Source organism: Alligator sinensis, unplaced genomic scaffold (genome assembly GCF_000455745.1).
Source record: "Alligator sinensis unplaced genomic scaffold, ASM45574v1 scaffold614_1, whole genome shotgun sequence".
Classification (NCBI taxonomy): domain Eukaryota; kingdom Metazoa; phylum Chordata; order Crocodylia; family Alligatoridae; genus Alligator; species Alligator sinensis.
This window is the reverse complement of record NW_005842294.1, coordinates 1,002,088-1,010,984: the sequence shown is the minus strand read 5'-3', so window position 1 is coordinate 1,010,984 and position 8,897 is coordinate 1,002,088. Positions and strand designations below refer to the sequence as shown.

General features: G+C 44.8%; 1 long non-coding RNA gene across 1 annotated transcript; it reads right to left on the bottom strand.

Annotated features, from left to right (window-relative positions):
* Positions 1-4,260: 4,260 nt before the first annotated feature.
* On the bottom strand, positions 4,261-8,454 carry LOC106722428. The gene is made up of 3 exons (XR_001358395.2): positions 8,196-8,454; positions 6,287-6,668; positions 4,261-4,678 (listed from the first exon to the last, which is right to left on the bottom strand). It is a non-coding gene; the product is annotated as an uncharacterized LOC106722428 (long non-coding RNA).
* Positions 8,455-8,897: the final 443 nt, after the last annotated feature.

The window sequence follows — 8,897 nt, the reverse complement described above, 5'->3', positions numbered from 1 at the left end:
GCTGAACCGTCTTGAGTTGGTTCACATTAAGAAAAACATTTAATATGAATACCATGAAGAGAAGGGAGGTAATAAAAAGCACTACAAGAGATACTACTTTGACATTTTTATGGTTTGAAACAAATACAAAATACTGAACTTTGTAAATCAGTATATTTTTCTTCCACAATGTAAAGTACAAGTACATAAATGAGAGCAACTTTATAAACAACAGTTGCTAAACAAAATTACCGATTATAAAATGTTCTAATTATGTTGGAGGTGCAGTCAAGAACACAAATGTAAACTGCTTCTGTTTTACAGTGTAGTAAGTATAGTAGTTCCAGTGGTTGTGATAATTGCAATACTTTAGAGTTTTAGGAAATCCAAAATTGTTGCTCTTGAATTTTAGCACTACGCTTTTTATTCACTTGAAAGATGGAGGTAGATTTTCTTTTTCTTCTTTTTGTTTTGAATTTTTTAGTATTATCCAGGTGCTGATCAATAACATACAAATAATATACCTTTAGTATTTTTCCCCATGGCTGTTCATTAAAATATATAATTTTGTAGTGAATAGTTGCCATTAACAGAGATACAAAGCTGTGTTTTGGCTCTGCTAATTCCATTGGCAATAAAAAAACAACCTCTTCCAAGGTTAATTCTATTTCCAGATAGTGAAGAACAGGTTTGATGATCTGAGAATTTTTCATGATGATATGCTCTGCTGTTTTACCAACAGGAACACATCACCCTGATGCACATTGTTAATACATGTAGAAATTGCTGGAAACCTATGAACATTTAGAACTTAATTTTTCATTTAGGTGTCCACAAGGTATATATATGCATATACTGTAATAAGTTATATACCTATGTAGTCATTTGCATAGACTGTAACTTAATTTGTATGTGTATATGTGCAATAATTGCATGTAGAAATCAGCTGTAAAATGCCTCAACCTTTTTTTTTAATCACCATTGCACATAAAAATAGACGTGTACATCATCCCATTTAAGTCAGATTAGGGAAGAAAATTAGATTGAGATATTTTTGGCTTTTTTAAAGTCGCTAGTTCTCCAGGGTTATAGAGAATTAAATGATGCCTTTCTCTTGCCTGTGTAAGAGGGGACCAAGGCCCCTGCTACTTCAAGATGGAAGAGTAGCAGACTAGAGCTGCATTTACATGAAGACAACTGTGTTTAGGCCAGCTATGGAATAAGTACCTCTGCTGTGTAAACTGTAGCGAAGAGAAGCAGGCAGCTAAGTGAGCCAAAGGGTGACACCCAGGATCAGTATTGGAGCTAATGGGGCCATGCGACTGAAAAGAGTAAAAAAGCTCAGCCCTGAAGTTGGGCAGTTAGTTAGATCCTGTTCTCTGGACCAGAGAACTGTCCCTATCTACAGTAGTGGTTGCAGGAAATTGGTATCTTAGCCAGGAGCATGCTGTGTATAGGGATCCAAGGTGACGGCACAAGCCCTGTGTTAGATATTGAAGTGTTTATGTTTGTATACTGTATTTTGTGTTTAAGTAACTGGAGGACTGGATTGTTGCTATAGGGGCAGTGCAGTGCTGTGCAGTGCAGGGCTGGGATGGCATGACGGCCAGACTGCTTCCCAGCAGCCCCAGTGGCGGCGACTCCTGCCAGCTACCACCGCTAGTGTGGCTGCCACCGTCATATCTGGTTCTGGTGCCTGGGCACCCTGATCTGTACACCTTGCACCCACTGCTTGGGGTGCCAGGTGGAGCTGGTATTGTGGTCTCCATGTGGACTGGCTGGGACCACTGGGGACAGCATGCATTTGGCTGGGCATATGGGTTAAGGGCTGTGGGTGTGCAGGGAGGGGCATCTGGGAGCAGGATGGGCAGGCAAGGCCAGGGCTGGGGCCAGGATTGCAGCATAGCACATGGCTGGGGCTGGGGCAGAGCCATGATCTGCTGCTCCCCACATCACATCACAGATTGACCAGCCTGACCTGGGAGTGGGGCAGAGTACATGCTTGTGATCTGCCTCCCACTGTCCCTTGAGGGCAGCCCCTGTACAGTGCAGGTTTGGAGTGGCACAGCTTGGCAGCATGGGGCATGGTCATGATCCCTCGGGTCTGCCTCATGTTGCTGGGCTGCACTGCTCCACAGTCGTACTGTACTGGGGCTGTCCATGCATGTATGTGCTGGTGCAGGGGCTGGGTCACAGGCATGCACTCCACCCTCTCCCGGGTCAGGCACGTCACAATCTGTCATGTAGGGAGAAGCTCATGGCTCTTGGCCACAACCCCGCTTGTCCCGCTCCAGGATGTCACTCTCCACCGGCCTGTGGCCCCAGCCCATGTGCCTGGCCACGCACGCCGTGCCCACAGGGGTCCCAGGCTGGTCTAGTAATCTTAGGGATTTTTGATGAGCTGTTGCAGGCCAGGGGGGCAGGATGCTGACTCGGCCTGCAACAGTTCATTATAACTCCTAAGTGGCCCTTCAACACAAATAATTGCCCACCCCTGCTCTAGGAGGTGCTGTGGCTGCCCTTGAGCCAGTCCTGTTACACCTATTGTGCAAGATTTATGCAGGGAACTATACCTCTGCTGTACCAGTTTTATGTTGCTCTAAGTCTGGCACTAACCAGATGTTACAGAATGAAGAATGCAGCCACTGACATCAAACATTTCTCAATTCCTATATCATTTCTACTTTGTGACTTCAATTCTCCCTAGCTTAGTGAAGCCCAAGGAATTAATTGAAAATATCTAAAAATTACAAGTTATTGAAAGTTAGAAAAAGTGAGGAAAAATCCAAGGGTCATATAGTGAAACATAAATCACATCTAAATATCACTTTAAAACATGGTCTCTTTTATTTCTTTGAAAATTATAATATGCATAAAGAAAGTGGCATCCCTCCTTTTTCTACTCTAATCAGAAGTGCTAAGTACATGGGGGCCTGAGGGCCCTGGCCCACCTCTGGAAGAAGGCTGTCACTTAAAATGCATGGCATTTTACACATGTCCATCATCTTAGACCTGCTCCTACCCCCCCAGCAAAATAAGTCGGCATCTATGGCTAATAGTCCTTAAGGCAGTTTTAGAAATGAGATGCTTCTTGCAGACTCAGTCTTTTCTTTTTCTGGGATAGTAGAAATATACAGTAAATGCAGGCATTAACTTTAGGGTGACAAAAGACTATAAGAATGAATAAACAGGGGCCGACATGATCCATTACATGGTTGCCTAGGGAGCTTATGCTGAAGGGTGAAATGTACTCAAAATTGCATACCGTGTAATCCTAATGAAATCCTTTCTAAACCTTGTAAAAACATTCCAAATCCTTCTAAATGAAGGATGTTAATGCAGTTAATCCAAATAGATGTGCTGCTAAAGGCATGTGATCTGTTCTTAGATTCCTGGATCAGTTTGGATGTGTTGAAGGCAATACACAGCGCACATGGATGCAAAGTTAAATTATTCTTTGGTAGTTATGCCATAACATAAATGGCACACCTATTGTGAACCCTTTGTCTGTGGAAAGTCTTTCTTATTCTATTAGCAAACTGCACTGTTACAACTTACTTTATTGTTCAGGCCAAAAATGGAGGAGAAACTTATTAAATCACAATCAAACCTTTATGATCAGTACAGAGGGATTAATTCTATTGCAATTTTCAAATTCTTTATTTCTTCAGTTATTTCAATTTCTTTAATTTTATTTTAAGTTAAAATGGTGTAACTGATTTAACTTCATCTAGTCAGTTATCAGTGTCAGTGCTGATACAATCATCAACAGATTGCAGGCAAAAGGAGCAGTTGGAAGTCAGCTTGTGTAATCCTAGTTTCAGTCAATGGCTAACTGAAACTGGATCCATATGAGAATATTTTAGGCTTCCAGTTTCTAAGATAAAGAAATACTATTGTACCTAACAGACAACATGTCCTGCTATAACTAATAGGCTATTTCCTGTACCTAGAACAGTGGTTCTCAACTTTTTTAGTTTCAAGACACCCTTTGGGGGCATCTACATGTCACACTACAGCAACACAGAAATCATATGGGTCTACACATGATCGCCAGCTACATTAGCACAGTGATGCACTCCTCCATTATAACGCACCACTACGGCAAGATAGCTAGTATTGTCCACACAGGGCATACAGTGTGAATTAAAAACAAGCAGGAATCTTACCAGGGGATAAGGCACAATGCCGCATTTATTGGAACATAAAACATGCAACATGAAAAGAATAAAGAACAGTAAGGTTATCTGCTTCACTCATTCCCATGCATATTCATTCATTCATTCATACAAAAGAAATAAGCACAAACACACAATAGTTAGACAGTCCTCCAAAGTTTAAGGTGTTACCAAGTTCTAAAGTCACTCAGGCCAGTCTGGTGGCTGGCCAGACTGACCACGAGGGATGGAGTCAGGTCTTGTTGGACACACCCAAAACTCTTTCTTGCAGGTGGAAAGACCCAAAGCCTTTTCTTTGTGTTCATTCTTTATAGTGATAGCTGTCCATACAAGCCTATGGATTCTGCTGAGTCAGACACAAAGGCCATCATCCTTGTCCTGTTGGCAGGCTGGGATTGGTATGACACGATGTTCTGGCTTTGCGGTCTGCAATCTTCAGGGGGGGTTATTGCTTGCAGTTTTTAGCCATCAGGGTATTTGGTAAGCCTTAACTGCTGACTCGATGTAGCTACAACCTGTAACTGTTAAACCACAGAAGGCTATCGTCACCTGCTGCAAGAGGACTCTCTTCCTTCACGTTGTCACATACATACGTCATTCACTCTTTCGTTACCTCTTTCTACATATGCCAGACATACCACAGACCTTACATAAGCATTTTCCTTATACTAAATTTAAGTTCTAAAATCATGAGACCAATAGGTCAAATATATTTATGCTAAGCAATAGGAAATTTTAAATAGATGGTTAATTCCAGAACACTAATAATGACATTAAAATATCATAAAAAGTAAATCATAACAAGATTAACTTTATCTTAATGGCTAAATAATTCATTATATAAAAAGAAAAATAACAATATAAGCAATCAAAGCAATTATAGCTACTGCAATACAACACTGGGAAATTTATCTGTGCATGGTGCAGTAACAGCTCATACTGTTCCATGCGTTAGTACTACCAAAAGGAAGTACTAAAGCACAGCGCCATATAGACTTACCCTTTGATACACTCAAAAAACCTAGAATTGAGGCACAACTCACAAAATACCAATTCTTAGTTTTCAATTGTTTTTTGACTACATAAAAATAATAGAGCAATTCTTCTGTTGCAAAGAACTTGGAAAGAGCAAAAATGGGTCAGAATGCTATTATTTACAATGTGGATTCCTAATTGAAATCTTTGGGACTACTTTGTGAATCATGTCGGCACACATAACAGTACTGTCATTGTTGGCACTCTGCAAAATGACACCCTCAGAGCAAGAGGAAGCTGGGGCCTTTTGTCATGGATTCCCTAGGGAAGCAATTGCTTGCGGACCCTGCAGCCTTTAGAGTCTTTTGGAGTATGCCTGAAGCCAGCCTGGGCAAAAGTTCTAGAGCAGGTGAGCCCCTAGCTCATAGGCAATGCGTGGGGGGCACAGGGGGGCATGTGCCCCCCCCCACCCCGAGATTGGCCACCACTGAAGCTGCTGCCAGCTTCTGCAGGTGATCGCCATCCCCACCTCGCTGCCGACATGGCTGCCGGCTACTGCAGGTGGTCCCTGCTTGCCGCTGCCAACAGCACGGATGGCAGCTGCAGGTGATCCCCACTTGCTGCCTGCCACTCGCCACCTCCCCTCCCTTGCCGCCGCGACTGTGGCTGGTCCCTGCTTGGCCCACTCTCACCGCTAACATAATTGTGGCTGTCTGCAGGTGGTCCCTGCTCACCACTGCCACACCGTTGCTGCTGCCTGCGGGCAATCACCGTGCCCCGCCCAGCTTCTGGGGGGATATGCATCATTCATGCCCTAGCTCCTTGGACCCAGCCTTTTGATCCCCAGCTTCCCTCATTATCTTTGATCCCCGACTCCCTGGAGAAGTACTTTCTGGTTTACTTCCTAGGGAGGGTCTTAAGCTCTTCAGGGTGATGGAATACACCTAATGCAGCTAGCTCGTCTGAAGTCAAAACCACATTTATTGGTCTGCAGCAACAGAGCTGAACTTTTTAGTGCAGTAGGATGCAGTCCTGTGACAAGGCTACATTATGGGCAACCACTCCCCTCTGAAATGAGAGGAGGAGAGGAAGAGAGTTGGGAGAGAGGTAGCTGCCAGTGTCAGGAAGGGGTGGGAGAAAGGAAGAGCACTTACTTCAGGGAGGGAATGAGCAGCATGGTGCAGGGGAGAAGCGGGAATGCACTGGGCCAGGTTGCTTGTGGCTGATTTCCCATCTTCACTTCCCCCTCCAATGCCACAGGCCAGATCCAGCCTGCAGACCATAGGCTGAGTAACAGGAACACAGCAGGCAATGCCTCAGCCAGTTCCTAGGCAGAGTCCCTTCCAGATAAACATTTCCAGCTGTTCTCTGTCAAGACTGTCTCCTCTCATCCTGCATCCCCCCAGCACCGTCTGTGGTAGTCTCCTTTTCAAGACCATTTCTTTGGGCTGGGTTCCTCTGTAGTCTTTCCCTTAAACCAAACACATCAGGTTCTCTTTCCTGGGGCTGGAGTTTCAATCCCCCTTGTGGGCTGATCTGGCAACATTGTAGATTGGTCCATTATTTGCTTTATTTCCCCCTTAGCTGAGCATTTAAGCAGATCTGTACAGTTCTCTACAGCTCATTAATCCATTCTTTCCCCATGTACAAATTAGTAAGAGAAACTGAGGCACGTAATACAAATACATTTAACTCATAAATATTAAAAACAGGACCATAGTCTGTCATAGAATCAGAAAATTAGGGTGGGAAGGGACTTCAGGAGGTCATTTAGTGTAACCCCCTGCTCAAAGCAGGACTATTCCCAACTCTGTCATCCCAGCCAAGGTTTTGTCCAGGTGGCAGTGGTGCTGGGAGTGGGGACTATGGCAAATTTTGAGGGGGGCTGCAGCGGTGAGTGCCATCCACCCCAGCGCCCCAACCTCCCCTCCCAGCGCCACCACCACGTGCCCCAAGCACAGACCTGGCCTCAGCCCACAGTGTCAGCCCACCCCACCCTGGGAACAGATCCGGGGACGCTCAGCCCCCACCCCGTGTCCTCATGGGGATGTGTGCAACAGCGGGAGCCACCCCTTTCCTCAGCCCCTGGATGAGCCACTCATGGCTCCATCCCATGTCCCACCCTAGCTGGGCAGCCCCTTCCCCTGTCCCAGCCCCAGCTTCACTCCCTCCTCAGTGCAGGGGCTTCAGTCTGCTTCCCCCACACCCCTTCCCTCCCCCCACAACAGACTTCACTGCTCTCTGTGCTGCCAGGCTGTGCTCCTGCCTGCCTGGTGCTGCATTGTGGCTGCACATGCACAGGACATTTATGGGCCACATTATCAGCCACATCAAACAAAACAAGCCAATTGCTGATAGTCTCAGTTTTCCTCATATCGGTGCCAATCTAGTATGGGACCAATGTATTGGTGCACCTCTACATGATAGTTTTTCCTAATATCTGACCTAAACTTCCCTTGCTGCAACTTGAGACCATTGTTCCTTGTTTTGTTATCTGCCCCCACTGAGAATAGTCTCATTCCATCCTCTTTGGAACCACCCTTCAGGTACTTGAAGGCTGCTATTAAATGGCCTCTGTCTTCTCTTCTCTAGACTAAATTATCCAGTTCCCTTAGCCCCTCCTTATACATCATGTGCCCCAGCCCCCTAACCATTTTGGCTTTCTTCCGCTGAACTCTCTCCAATTCATCTACATCCTTTCTGTAGTGGGAGGCCCAAAGCTGAAAATAGTACTCCAGATATGGCCTCACCAGTACCAAACAGAAGGGAATAATCCCTTCCCTCGATCTACTGGCAATGCTTCTACTATGCTGTTAGCCTTCATGGCAACAAAAGCACACTGTTGGCTCATATTCAGCTTATTGTTCTGTAACCCCCAGGTCTTTTTCTGCAGAGCTGCTACTTAGCTAGTCATCCTCCAGCCTGTACTGGTGTATGGGATTGTTCCAGCCTAAACGCAGGACTTTGCACTTGTCCTTATTGAACCTCATGAGATGTCTTTTGGTCCAGTCCTCCAAACTGTCACACCACTTTACCTAATCATCTGGTAGTTAATGTGCTCACCTAAGAAGTTGCTGATCCTTGTTCAAATCTCTCTTCTTCTGCTGATTTACAATAGAGATTTGAAAGCTGTTCTCTCACTTCCTAGGAGAGTGCCCCAAACACTGGGATTTAAGGAATCTAGATCAGGATCTTTCTTGGTGTCTCCTGTTGAAGCTCTCCTTTTTTTAATAGAAATTGCTTAAATATTTATTGGAGGGAGAGCTTTGCCCACAATATGGGAGCTACTGATGCTAGTGCTAAGGAGGCTATTCCCCCTGATTGTAGATAGGTACCTCTGCTAGCAGAAATCTTTCTGCCACCTGAACTAATTCACTTCTGAGCAGCAGAAGCTCTGCCAAGAGAAGCCACCTCGTGCTGGCAGAGCTGTACTCCTGCTGTGGGGGGTTGCTGTCAGAATGATATCAGCTGTGAGAGAGGATCTTTTCACACCCCCAGCTGAAATAGCTCTGCCAGTAGAACATAATAATGTAGACAAGGGCAGGACTCAGGTCTCCTATATGAAGGCAGTAACCATCTAATTACTATACTGTCATTCTTGTCTTCTCACTGACTCAATAAATATTTAAATATTTTATAAAAAAGTGGTACAGCTTCAATAGAAGAACACACCTCAGAATTGTTTGAAGTCTTATGATTAGAGAGATGGGAGATCTGCCTAATTTGGGACATGGATTTTAGGAGGAGGGAGGAATTTGAAACTTG